The sequence below is a fragment of the Megascapheus bottae genome, chromosome 30 (genome assembly GCF_031878675.1).
Source record: "Megascapheus bottae isolate mThoBot1 chromosome 30, mThoBot2.hap1, whole genome shotgun sequence".
In the NCBI taxonomy this organism is placed as follows: domain Eukaryota; kingdom Metazoa; phylum Chordata; class Mammalia; order Rodentia; family Geomyidae; genus Megascapheus; species Megascapheus bottae.
In genome coordinates, this window is record NC_143538.1 from 240462 (window position 1) to 254597 (window position 14136).

Genomic DNA, 14136 nt, shown 5'->3' on the forward strand with positions numbered 1-14136 from the left:
CCTGGCCCACCTCCCCGGCCTGGCCCCGCCTCCCCCGGCCTGGCCCCGCCTCCCAGGCCTGGCCCCGCCTCTCTCGGCCTGGCCCCACCTCCCCGAGTCTGGCCCCACTTCCCCGGGTCTGGCCCCGCCCCCCCGGCCTGGCGTCGCCTCCCCCGGCCAGGCCCACCTCTCCGGCCTGGCCCCGCCTCTCTCGGCCTGGCCCGACCTTCCCGGCCTGGCCCCGCCTCCCCCGGCCTGGCCCATCTCTCCGGCCTGGCCCCACCTCCCCGAGCCTGGCCCCACTTCCCCGGGTCTGGCCCCGACCCCGGCCTGGCCCCGCCTCCCCCGGCCTGGCGCCGCCTCCCGGGCCAGGCCGCCCTTTCTCTCCTGTCTTTAGTTGAACCCTGGCCGTGGACAGAGCCTCACCCCATGTGGCCACAAGCAATCTCGCACTTGGGCTGAGGCCACTTTGGAAAGTCAAGTTCTCTCTTCCGTGAGCCACCCCATCACACCCAACCCCACTGCTCCGGGAGGCGGAGTGGGAGCGCCGAGGGCCTGAGGTGGAGGGCAGGCTGACAACCGCCACTCCCCAAGTGTGGTTTCTCTTTACCCCGCTGTCTGAGCTCCCGTACCACCCAACAAACTGCACATGTGTGGCCCACGAGTCGGGAAATCCCAAGCTGGGCGCAGGGAGCGAGGGAGCGCTCGGCCAGCGGCCCCGGGGATGGTGGCCCGTGCGGCAGACGGCTGCAACTGCTCTTCAGCCCTGCAGCACTGCCATGGAATCTGGCCGGGGCTCTGGGCCCTGACCGGAAATCTGCCGCGGAGGGAATCCTGGGATCTGTAGTTCTGGGAGTTGTAGTTTGAGGTGGTCATTCACCCGTCCTGATAGGCAGCGGGGAGGGGCGGGGCAAAGGGAGTTCATCAAATAGCTGAGGTGCAGCAATCCCCTGCAGGTGATTGGCTGCGGCTCTAGCTCGCCCCGCCCTCGGCATGCGGGCTCTCGAAGCCAGGCCTAGCCTGCGAAGATGTTGCCACGTACCAGTAAAACTTTATTGATCTGATTTGCTGATCACAGAGGCCTCCGGCCTGTCCTCCCTCTGCGCCCGCCGCCTGCACTCTCCCTCCCGGCCCCCGCCCGGCCTGGTCCCCCCCCTGTCCTCGCTGGGGCTCTGCAGGCCCCTGGCACGCAAGGAACTCCTCACAGTGACTGAAGGGACCCCTTTCTTGACTTCCCCCAAATCCATCCCCTATAGGCATCTCCCATCTTTATGACAGAGGAGGACTTGACCTAAGGCGGGGGCTGCAGAATCCCTGATAACAGCTCCGATTACAAGAGCAGGTAAACCAGGTGGAGTTACCAGAATTCCTCCCCACCCCACCCCTCCTTGGCCTGCCAGGGAATTCCCTCCCCTTCCTTTGTCGTCAGAACAGTGAACCAGAAGCCCACCGAGATGATAGGTCAGTTCAAACAGCAAAGGTGTCAGTGGTTGCCCCAGCCATCAATCAACCATGCTGAATTCCTTTGGCCACCTGTGTATGGCCAGCCCAGCCACATGGCTGGGGCCTAAAAAAGTAGCCTGTAAGATCAGGCGGGGTCACTCTCTCACTCACATCTTAGAGGTGGCCCTGACCCGTCAGTATGATTCTCGATGCTAGGCGCGGAATGAAACTCTGTTTAACTTCCAAATTCCGCTTTTGTGTCAGACTCATTCCTTTGATCACGGACCCTAACAGTGACGTCCAGGCTTTTTCCGGCGGCGGCTGGAACCAGGACGCCTGTCCTTTTCAAAGGTGACTAGCATTCCATTGCAGGTGTACACCCCGTTTCGCTTTTCCATTCATCTTTGATGAACTTTGATGAGTTACCTCCACCAGTTCACCAAGGGGAGGTGCTGTGGAAGATGCTGGAAGGTCTGCTGGGGAAGGGAGGCAGAGAGGAGCTGGAGAAGCCCAGGCCAGATTCTGATTGTGGGTGTGTGAGTTTTAATTTTTGGATTTTAATATGCTTTTTATTTTTAAATTTATCTCTATTTTTTATTATAGGTAACAATACAGATTTTGTGCCAGCCCTGGGGCACAATATAAATGACATCAATACTATATTAATTACATATACTAGATGTCATAGTATAAATAATGAGACATATGATGTATAACATATATCAGTATATATAATAAAGTATATGCTATATCACCTTCTTTATCATATCCATATCACCCTAACCCACACCTTCACCCTCAAACTAACCCTAATCCTAACCCTACCCCTAACCATAACCCTAACCAAAACCCTAACACTAACCCTCACCCTAAACCTCACCTTCACCTAACCCAAACCCTAAACCTCACATTACCCCTAACCCTAACCCTAACCCTAACCCTAAGCCTAACCCAAACCCTAAACCTAAACCTAACCCTTACCCTTACCCTCACCCTAACCCTCACACTTACTCTAACCCTAACCTTCACCCACACCCTAACCCTAAACCTCAACCTAAACCTAACCCTAACCCTAACAGTAATACTAACCCTAAATCTAATCCTCAACTAGCCCTCATCCTCACCCTAAACCTCACCCTAATGCTAACCCTCACTCTCATCCTCACCCTCACCCTCAACCTAACCCCAACCCTAAGCCTAACCCTTACCCTCACCCTTCCCCTAACACTAACCCTAACCCTAAACCTAACCCTAGGGTTGGCCCTAACCCTAAACCTAACCCTAACCCTAACTCTAGTTTCACCCACCCCTAGCTAGGGCTCTCTCGGTGTGTCTAGTTTAAGACCTGCCCCCCTAATTTGCTCTAGTGAGACCGGATCCCCCCCTTTCCCTCACTTTCTACTTTCCTGCTCTATATCCTTATGGACTTTACCCCAAAGATGTTCTCAGTGACTCCACCCCCATGTCCTCACTGACCCCGCCTCCTGTCATTCTCACTGACTCCACCTCATGTTCTCAGTGACTCCACCCCCACGTCCTCACTGACTCCGCTCCTGACCTCTTCTCCCACTGGCCCACAGGTCCTCACAAACTCTGCCCATCTTTACCAGATAGCCTCACTTCTTAGTGTTTCCTACTACAATGGGGTCTCATCATTCCCACCCAAGCCAGGACAACCCCTTGGGGTCTGTTTTATGCTCCTTAGATGTTCTTTTACTCAAGGACTCCATAAAGCCCAAACAACTTATCTTTCATTGCAACTGAGTCTAGCCAAAGTATAGATTAGACAATTGGTCTCAATGGTCCAAAAATGGGACTTTGGATGATAATATTCTCAAGAATTTAGACAGTGTCTGCTGACGCAGTGGTAAATGACCCCAGGTTCTATATGTTCAGGCTTTCTTTGCTCTCCATGCTTACCCTTCTCTCTACCAATCCTGCTCAACTTTCCCTAGCCTCCTGGCACAGGGGCATCCTGTCCCTGCCAAATCACCTAAGAGCCTGGAGCCTCTTCCTAAACCTAAAATGCCTGATTCCCTGCTCCACATTGAAGACTCTGCTTCTCCTCCCCAAGCTGAACCTTCTGTGCCTTCTCCTCTCCATCTTTTTCCTCACCTCCTCTAGCTCACACCCAATCCTGCACTGGTGGCTCACAGCCTCCAGCAGCCCCCTTATTTCCTCGGCGAGAGGTGGCAGGGGCAGAAGTAGTTTATTCATGCGCAGGCCCCCTTTTCAATGACCCATCTCTCCCAGATTGAGAAGCAACTGGGATCTTACACCCAAGACGCTAATTATTATACCAAAGAGTTGAAATACCTTGTTCAGACTTATGACCTCACCTGGCCTGACTTGTATACAGTCCTGTCCTCTACCCTTACCTCTGAAGAAAAGGAAAGGGTTTGGGTTGTAGCCCAGGAACATGCTGATGAAACCCACTGCCTGGACAATACTTTCCCAGTAGGGGCAACACTAAGCTGGACCCGGAAGCAAAGGAAGGTATAATGGGCCTTAATACCCATTTTAGCTCCCAGTCAGCTGCTTTTTGAATTTCATCCAAGGACACATATGCACGTTCACTACCATGGAACTGTTACTGCTCCTTCTGAACAGACAGCATCCTCACCTACTCTCAATGTCGATGCCCCTTAGCAGCAGGAAGGAGCCAGAAAGAGTCAGCCCCGCCCCCCTTTACAACTAGGTCTGCCTGGAAGAAATGGCTTCTTCCCTTGGCTCTCTCCCACTGCACCCTGGAAATCCCCGGCCAGCACCTGAAACCCTGGCAGCTGGCACGCCTGGGGGCAGTGGGCGGTCCCCCGCTCTGAGGCATTTCCCCATCCTCTGAGATCACATCCACCTCCTCGGTGTCTATCCCCCTCCTCCTACATCATCACTCACTTCCCGCCCTAAGCCCTCTTGCTCGCTGTACTCCATCTTGGGTGGCAGGAGGCTGCTCTTTCCTCACGCAATAAACTCTCTTCTCCTGACCTGCCTGGAGTTTCCTTTCGGCACACCTTACATACTTCCTTGCCTTTGAAAACAATTTTTGTGCCAATCCTGGGGCTTGAACTCTGGGTATGGGTGCTGTCCCTGAGCTTCTTAACTCTAAGCTCTACCACATTGAGTCACAGCTCCACTTCCAGTTTTCGGGTGGTTCATTGGAGAGGAGAGTGTCACAGACTTTTCCACCAGGCTGGCTTTGAACAGTGATCCTCAGATCTCAGCCTCCCGAGTACCTAGGATGACAGACGTGAGCTGCCAGCACTCGGCCCACAAGTCCTTTTCATTGTCATTTTAATTGGTCAAAGCACACCACTGGACAGAATAACTTCGGCACGTTTGCTGCAAGATAGTGTGAGGTGAATGAGAGCGAGAGACAGGGGGTGGGGGGAAGAACATGATTACAGATACCCCAGCAGTGCTCACTAGAACATTAGAAAGCAGAAATGTCAGAGCAGAAGTTTCTAGAAGTACCTGAACTCTTTTTACTTTTGTCTAAATGGCTCTCCCTCCACTCAGGAAATTCCCCGAATGTCTCCTATGCCTCTCCTCTGAACTGGCCTTTCACCTGGGTTCTTCTTTTATTTATACACACTTTTTTTTGTGGCTGTTTAGGGGATGAAAAATAAAGATAATTAAAATAGATATCCAATACCAGAGACAAAATGAATTCTGTGTTGATGTCCCAGTAGAGAATTCTATCCAGATTCCAAAATGCCTGACTTAGAGAATTAGGAAGCCAGACACACTGGTGCTGAGATCTGAGGATCAAGGCTTGGGCAGAAAAGTCTATGAGACTCTGATCTTCCAGCTAACCACCAAAGAAACTGGAGGCAGAGGTCTGGCTCAGGTGGTTGAGCATCTGCCTTGAGTGGAAAAGTCAAGCAAGAGTCTGAGGTCCTGAGTTCAAGCCCCAGTATTAGCACCCAAAAAGAAATAGATGAATAAAATGCTAGAGGCTTGGAAGCATGGTTAAAGTGGTATACCATCTACCACAGCAGGTCAGCCAGTCAAGAATGAAGCCTCAGTACCAGGGGTAGATAAACACATCTCAGACACTTTGGTGGCAATAAGAGAAGGCAAATGAGTTTCTTCATGAAGGGGACGATGTGAGAAAAAAAAAATCAGAGATTGTTTCCTTCCTTCTTTTTAGCCCCACAAGAAGTTTTGCACCTCATTTTTGAAAGCCTCATACATCATTTGCTCTATGAAAATGTAGAATTTAAATAAAAATAATTTAGGGCTAGGAAGGTGATCTAGTTGAAGAGTGCTTTCCTACCATGAAGGAAGCCCTGGGTTCAATTAACATCACATACACAGAAAAAGCCAGAAGGACCATTGTGGTTCACATGGTAGAGTGTTAGCCTGGAGCAAAAGAAGCTCAGGGACAGTGCCCAAGCCATGAATTAATAAATAATCATTTAATTGAGATGATTCATAAATGATTTAAAATCGCCATTCAGGTATCAGTAGCTCATGTCTGTAATCTTAGCTACTTAGAGGACTGAGATCCTAAGGATCAAGAATCAAGGCCAGCCTGGGCAGAAAATTCCATGAGACTCCATCTCTAATTAGCCAACAAAAAGCTGGGCTGGAGTCGTGGCTCAAGTAGGTAGGTCACCAGCTGGAAGCAAGCTCCGTGAGAGCCCAAGGCTCTGAGTTTAAACCTCAATACTGGGGGAAGGAGGGAGAGAGAGAGAGAGAGAGAGAGAGAGAGAGACAGAGAGAGAGACAGAGAGAGAGAGAGAGAGAGAGAGAGAGAGAGAGAGAGAGAGAGAGAGAGAGAGAGAGAGAGAGAGAGAGAGAGAGAGGGAGAGGCTCACACCAATCATCCAGGCTACTAAGGCAGGTGAGCTCTGAGGATCAAGGTTCAAAGCCACCCTAGGCAGGAAAGTCTATGAGACTCTTATCTCCAATGAACCAACAAAAAGCCAGAAGTGGAGCTGTGGTTCAGGCAGTAGAGCACCATCCTTGAGTACAAAATCCAAGCAAGAGCACGAGGCCCTGAGTTCATGCCCCAATCTTGGTACCAAAAACAACAACAACAAAAGCTGCCATGTGTCACTGAAATCTCTGTCATCCATGCATGCTGGTGATACTTCCTCAGTAATCATGGAAAGGATTAAATAACACGCAGATCTTAGCACGGCTATCCAGGAAAAGGGTTGCTATATTTCTCTTGTTTTATGCATTCCTGGGAGCTTGGCTGAAAGTGTGCACACACAATTGTGTGCAGGTCCTGGGCCTTGAACTAGGATGCTGACCTTTTGTTTTGTTGCTCGAGGGTAGCATGCTCTACCACTTGAACCATGCCTCCAGTCCAGCTTCTTGGTGGCTGGTTGGAGATGAAATTCTTACAGACTTTCCCAACAGGGTTGGTTTTGATCTGAGATTCTAGATCTTTGCCTCCTGTGTAGCTAGGATGACAGGCTCCAGCCACTGGCATTCAGAATGTGAGCACGGGTTGTTTTTGTTTTATGTCTTCTGTTCTCTTCTATTCTATAATATTTAGCCAAAAAAATTATACTGGAGAAAGGTTGGGCATCAGGGGCTCACGCCTGTCATCCTAGCAACTCAGGAGGCTGAGATCTGAGGATCGCAGTTCAAAGCCAGCCCAGGCAAAAGAAAGTCTGTGAGACTACCAGAAAACTAGAAGTGGAGCTGAGGCTTAAAGTGGTAAAGCCCAGATAGCCTTGACCTGAAGAGCTCAGGAACAGCGCCTAGGCTCTGAGTTCAAGCCCTAGGACTGACACAAAAAATTAAATATTTATAAAAAAAAACAGAAAAAGGTTGGCTCTCTCCCTCCATCTGTGCCCACATACCCAGCTGATTGTCAGGATTAACGTTATTAGTTATTATATGCGTTATGTTACATATATAATACGCCTATAATATTTATATGTATATAAATCCATAGAGATATAATATACACTACATCAGTAACTTGAATTTGAAGACAACCCCCAACCCCACCTTACCACACATCTACCCTGCAGAGGAACTGAGCCAAACCCCAGCCTGCATTTTCACCATGAAAATCCATGGCCGTAAGAAAGCATTCATCACACCTTTTATTTGCCACACACGAGCCTCTGTGCTTTCCTCTTATATCTCCCCAAAGGCTAAGCTCCCCAGGAAGATAGGGTGCAGGCTTTGGGGGCCTCCCCTGTGTGTGTGTGTGTGTGTGTGTGTGTGTGTGTGTGTGTGTGTGTGTGTTAGTGATTATAGTATGATATGTTTGTTTTGATGCCAGTCCTGGGCTTTGAACTCAGAGTCTTAACTTCTTGTTCAAGGTTGGTGCTCTGTACCACGTGAGCCTCCACTCTTTGCTTTGTTGGTGGTTCATTGAAGGTAAGCGTCTCATGGGCTTTCCTGCCGAGGCTGGCTCTGAACCTGGATTCTCAGATCTCAGCCTCCTGAGTAGTGAGGATTGCAGGCGTGAGCCACTGGCCAGGCGAGGTCAGTTACAATGTCAGGGCACATATGGGAGAGGGGCTTTCTCTCCCAGGCATTTGGCACAGTGGCACTCAACTCAGGAGACAGCTGGGGTCTGTGTGAATATTCAAGAGTAATCAGATGACAGCATCCTTTCCATGTTTTGCTGGGAAGAGGGGCAAAGGGTAGGAGTCTAATTTGCATATGCAAATCTCCCCTCTATAAGGCAATCAGAAGCCAGTCTTCTCATGGAAGCCCATCAGGGGAGCCTGCCATCTTGCAGGGGAAATTGCTTTTTTTCCACACAATCTTTCCAAGTCTCAAGCAGAGGTTGAGTGCATATGTGTGTGCACATGAGCGTGCATGCATGTGCATATGTGTATGTGTGTGTATATACACGCATGTGTATGTGAGAGAGAAGCAGAGACAGGGAGACAGAGAAAGGGGAGGAAGACACAGAGACAGACACGGAGAGAGACAGAGCAACAGAGGGAGAGACAGAGACACAGAGACAGAGACAGAGAGACCCCCATCCTCAAATCTCAGCCCACCCTGGGTCGCTGGGCAAGCATGAGCCACCTGTGTCCTTTTTTTTTTGAGATAGGATGTCATATTGTCCAGGCTGGCCTCAAATTTAGGATCTCCTCTCCCGGCCTCCCAGGTGCTAGCTACAAGACTTCTTAATATGCAATCAACCCTCAGTTCCTAAAAGAACCATACTTAAGAGGTATTTTGGGTAGTGGTGGTGAATTTCTATGTGTTACTATTAAATAAATGTTACTGTATGTATTTAAAGCACACAGCAGAATATATGGAAAATATACAAAATATGCAGAGATTGTATGGAGGTTCACTACTGAGAAGATAATGAATGACTGCATTTCTTTCCTTCCCTTCCCCCTTCCTGCTGTCTCTCCCTCCTTCCCTCCCTCCCTCCTTCCTTCTCTTCCACTCCCCTTCCTTTCTTCTTTTCCCCCTCCCTCCCCCACAACAATAAAATTTTTCTCACTTCCCATATATCCCATTCAATAAAATTTTATTACCTATGTTTTTGCCTTGTAATTTCTATCTTCAAGGTGATTTTTTTTTTCCCTGTCAAATTCATGGCCTGGTCGATGTCTCTGAGCTCTTCAGCTTAAGGCTAGCGGTCTACCACTTTGAGTCATAGCACCTCTGCTGGTTTTCTGGTGGTTCACTGGAGATAAGGGTCTCATGGCCTCTCTCATGCCTGGGCTGGCTCTGAACCTACATCCTCAGATTCCAACTTCCTGAGGAGCTAGGATTACAGGCGTGAGTCACAGGCGTCTGCTTACTAAGGTTCCTTTGGGTAGATGATATTAAGAAAGTTTTAGTTTGACCTTTTGAAAATTACCTGAACAAGTGAGTGCAAAGCAATCTATGATTTTAAGATTCTGCTGTGGTTGTGGATTTGTAAATTATCTGCTTCTGTGTTTTCCCTTCCTCCCTTCCGGCTGCTAAATTTACAAGATTATATGCTAGCTCTAGCCTTACTTTGATAATATATTGACTCTGTTTCTATCAAGTCATAATATCATTATGCTTTCATCTGGCCAACTTGCTTTTGTTCTAATTGGCTGAGTTAGAGCTTCTTTTCTTTGCCACCCTTGTAAGCGTGGTTATCAGTTCTCCTATAAGCACAAACCTGTTGCTAAATTGATTCATCGGCTCAAGGAGACGGACTCCTAAACAACTTCAAGGTTACAGTGTACTCTGCTCAGAATGTTCTCAATGTTCTAAGTGATTACAGGTGGCTCACGCCTGTAATCCTCGTACTCAGGAGGCTGAGATCTGAGGATCTCAGTTCAAAACCAGCCTGGGCATGAAAGTCTGTGAGACTCTTACCTCCAACAAACCACCAGAAAACTGGAAGTGGGGCTGTGGCTCAAGAGGTAGAGCACTAGCCTTGAGCTGAAGAGCTCAGGGACCAGACCCTGAGTTCAAACTCCAAGACCAAACAAAAGTGAAACGAAACAAAACAAAGTAGCAACCCCCCCCTCCCAAACAACAATAACAACAACAACAAAACACTCATCCCCTTTCTGCTGTGAAGTCAAAATCTGTTGGGAAAGGCACTGGAAGGTAGAAAGCGATTTTGTCCTCGCTGAGGCAGAGAAGGCTAAGGCATAGAATTAGAAACTGAAGGGCAAAGTTCTCAACAAAGCTGATGACAGAAGACACGACCTGTATTTAGGGTCAGGGGAATGGGGGGTGGGGGGGAGGAGCCCAGGGCTGAGATCCAGAGCTAGGAGGAGGAGAGGGAGGATTGAGGACAATCAGGTCCGGTGAGGGAGGTTTCTTCCACTGGAATGAAAGCTCTTTGGTCATGAACTTGAATGACCCGAATAACTGGGGGGCCCAAGCCCCCTGGGACACGGATGGTTTCTCTTCTCTCCTTAGCATGGCCCAAAGAGAAAAATAAACAAAATGGAAACGCTGAACTCATATTCCAGAAAAAAGCCAACCCAGGCTGTGAGTTAGTGAAAGAAGCTTCGGGCTATCCAGATGAGTGGATGAAGGATTACCAGGTAGAGAGACCAGCAAGGAAAACACATCCTAAGACGTTGCATGAACTCCCTGGGCGCTGCCATCCTAGTGACTCAGGAGGCTGAGATCTGAGGACTGAGGTTCAAAGCCAGTCTGAACAGGGAAGTCTGTGAGACTTAACTCCAATTAAACACACACAAGTTACCTGGGAGCCTCCAGACCTGGGGAGGGAAGGGCGTGGCCCTGGAGGACGCAGGCTCCTCATTGGACTGAATGGGAAGGGCGTGGCCTCGAAGGCCTCAGGCTCCTCATTGGTGTAGTAAGGTGGGCGTGGCCCTGGAGGCCCCAGACTTCGTGGGTGCAGTGAGGTGGGCGTGGCCTCAGGGAGCTCAGGCTCCTCATTGGTGCAGGGGTGGGCGTGGCCTCAGGGTACTTGGATTTCATTGGTGCCGTGGGGTGGGCGTGACCTCAGAGGGCTCAGGCTCCTCATTGATGATGCAGGGGTGGGCGTGGCCTCGGAGGGCTGGGGTTTCTCCCAGGCCCTGGTTTTCCCGGCTGCAGTGACAGGCGGGGGGACTTGGGGAAAGGCTGTCCTGCCGGTGCCGCGCCTGTGTAATGGGAGGACGTTTATCGCTCAGGAAAGGAGATCAGTCTCATCCTGTGCTCTGCCCAGCTGCCGGCAGCTGATAGGTTGAGCTCTGCCACAACTCAATGACATTTTATTCGGTCTCATGGTCTTCTGTTCCCAGTTCGGTGGCCACAGGCTTCCAAGATCCGTGCTGGAGGCCTCTGGGGATGGAATCCAGGTCCGCCCTCCCCCACAGTGTGTGTGTGTGTGTGTGTGTGAGAGAGAGAGAGAGAGAGAGGAGAGAGAGAGAGTGGTGTGAGTTGGGGGGAGTAAGAGAGGGAGTGGGAGAGGGAGAGGCAGGCAGAGAAACTAGGTTCCTACCACTTGGTCCACAGATCTCCCCTCGGTTTCCTCTCGGTTAATTGCAGATAAGAGTCTCTTGGAGTGTTGGCAGAGATAAATCATTCCTTCCATTGCTGGAGAGGGAAGCATAATTTATCTTCCTTGGGAGCATATTACGGGGCGCAGAATGTCCTCCAGATGCCTGGCTTGGAATTTTAAACACGGGCTGGGTTCCCCTCCCCCACACACGTCGCACCAGCTCTTAAAGATTATTTTGGGAATGCACTGGCTCATTAGAGAAGGAAAAAAAAAGGCAAAAATCTTCCCTAGGTACGGCAGTGTCTGCCAGCTCTGAATGAAAACGCATGAGAGAGATACGGAATGCAAACCATCTCATTAAACTAAGCAGGACAGCGCACACCTGTAATCCCAGAGGCTCAGGTGGTCGGACCCCTGAGCATCATGATTTGAAGCCAGCTTTGGCAGAAAAGTCTGAGAGACAAGAGTCTCTTATCTCTAAAAAAAAAAAAAAATCCAAACAAGCAGCAAAAAGCCTGAAATAGAGGCCTGGTCCAAGTGGTAAAACACCAGCTTGGAGCAAAAAAGCTAAGCAAAAGTATGAGGCCCTGCGTTCAAGGCCCGGCATTGACACAAACACAAAATCTTATTAACAATGTTTTCCTATTGATTATACACTAACTGATTCTATTTGGGATATACTAAGTTAAGTATGTACGTATTATTATTATTATTATTATCATCATCATTATTATTACTATTTTGCCAGTCCTGGGGCTTGAACTAAGGGCCTAATAAGCACTGTCCTTGAACTTTCTCAAGGCTAACACTCTACTACTTGAGCCACAGCACCACTTCTGGATTTTTCTGTGTATGTGGTACCAAGGAATCCAACCCAGGGCTCTGGGCAAGAGCTCTACCGGTTTATTCCATCTATTTTTTTTTTTTTTTAGCTTTTCCAATGTATGGCTATTAGAAAATGGAAAGTGATGTCTGTGTTTTGCAGCGATGGTTTTGGTTATGTTTCCATTGGAAAGAATGGAAAGGTTTTGCCCCTCTTTGTTTCACACAGACTCATTGGAGTGGAGGTATATTGGTACACAATTACTTACAGTTTGTTGGTTTTAAACATTTTTTTCATTTTTAATCATCTACTCAGCCGGGCACTGGTGGCTCAGGCCTGTAATCGCAGCTACTCAAGAGACTGAGATCTGAGGATCACAGTTTGAAGCTAGCCTGGGCAGAAAAATCTGGGAGACTCTCCAGTAAATCACAGAAAAAGCCAGAAGTGGTACTGTGGCTCAAGTGGTAGAGCTCTAGCCTTAAGCCAAAGAAGCTCAAGGACAGTGCTCAGGCCCAGAGTTCAAGCCCCAGGACTGGCAAAAACTAAGAACCCTATTGATGCTCCTGACAGCTCAGGAATGCCAATGGTAGAGGTACCCCTGTGCCATCCCTGTGGAATTACCTGGCCCTAAATTTCAGTAGAGCTCAAGGTGAGAACCCTTCTTGTCTCTGCCAGTGAGAGGGGTGGCTCTTAAGTAAAGGCATTCCAGAGTCTGGAAGCCTGGATTCCAGGCGTCTCATTTGCAATGTGACTTGTTCCTTCTGACCTTTGCTTTCCTTATATGTACAAATGGATTCTCATGTCTGTCCTGAAGCAAAGTTTCCGGGCATACGAGGGGTTATGTGTCCACAGGCAGCCTGGCTCTGAGAGAAACCCCACGCAAGTGGAAAGTCTCCAGTTTAAATCTGCAATCAAATGTTTCTCCGGCCAATCATCTCAGCTACTCAGGAGGCTGAGATCTGAGGATCCTGGTTCAAAGCCAGCCCAGGCAGGAAAATTTGTGAGACTCTCATTTCCAGTGAACCAACAAAAAGCTGCAAGTGGAGCTGTGGCTCAAATGGTTGAGTGACACAGCCTTGAGCAAAAACAATAACAACAACAACAAAAGGCAAAAGGGGCCAGGTGTTTGGCCTAGTGGTAGAATGCCTGCCTAGCATGCACGAAGACCCGGGTTCGATTCCTCAGTACCAAATACATAGGAAAAAGCCAGAAGTGGTGCTAAGGCTCAAGTGGTAGAGCTCTAGCCTTGAGAAATCCCAAGGACAGAGCTCAGTCCCTGAGCTCAAGCCCAGGAGTGGCAAAAAAAGGCAAAAAAAAGCTAAGAGACAGCACCACGCTTTGAGTTCAATCTTTAGTCCAAGTATGAACAAATAAACTTACTATGCCTACTCTAAAGCTACAGAAAGAAATCTGTATTCCCCCTAAATTTTTTTTGCAAAGGTCCTTAATTCTTTGGATAAAAGAGAAATTTCATTAAAAAATTTGATACTGAAGCAATTAGTTATCTACCTTCTACAGGATGAAATCAGATGTCACCTCTGACAATACACACACACACACACACACACACACACACACACACTGAATTAAAATAGATCATACTTACATATAAAAACCCAAACAGTAAGCTTTTAGGTGAAGGCAGAGGAAGACATTTGTGAATTAGGTAAACATTTTAGAATTATGGCCCATCACATGTGCATGGAACAAAACAAAGTGCCCAGGCTGAGTTCAAGCCCCAAGAACCACCAAAAAGAAGAAGAAGAAGAAGAAGAAGAAGAAGAAGAAGAAGAAGAAGAAGAAGAAGAAGAAGAAGAAGAAGGGGGAGGGGGAGGGGGAGTGAGGGAGGGAGAGAGAAGAAAGAAAGAAAGAAAGAAAGAAAGAAAGGAAGGAAGGAAGAAAGAACGAAAAAGAAAGAAAGAAAGAAAGAAAGAAAGAAAGAAAGAAAGAAAAGGTTGGGGGCGGGGATTGGACAATGGAGATAAGAGGCAGTGGAAGCTGAGCT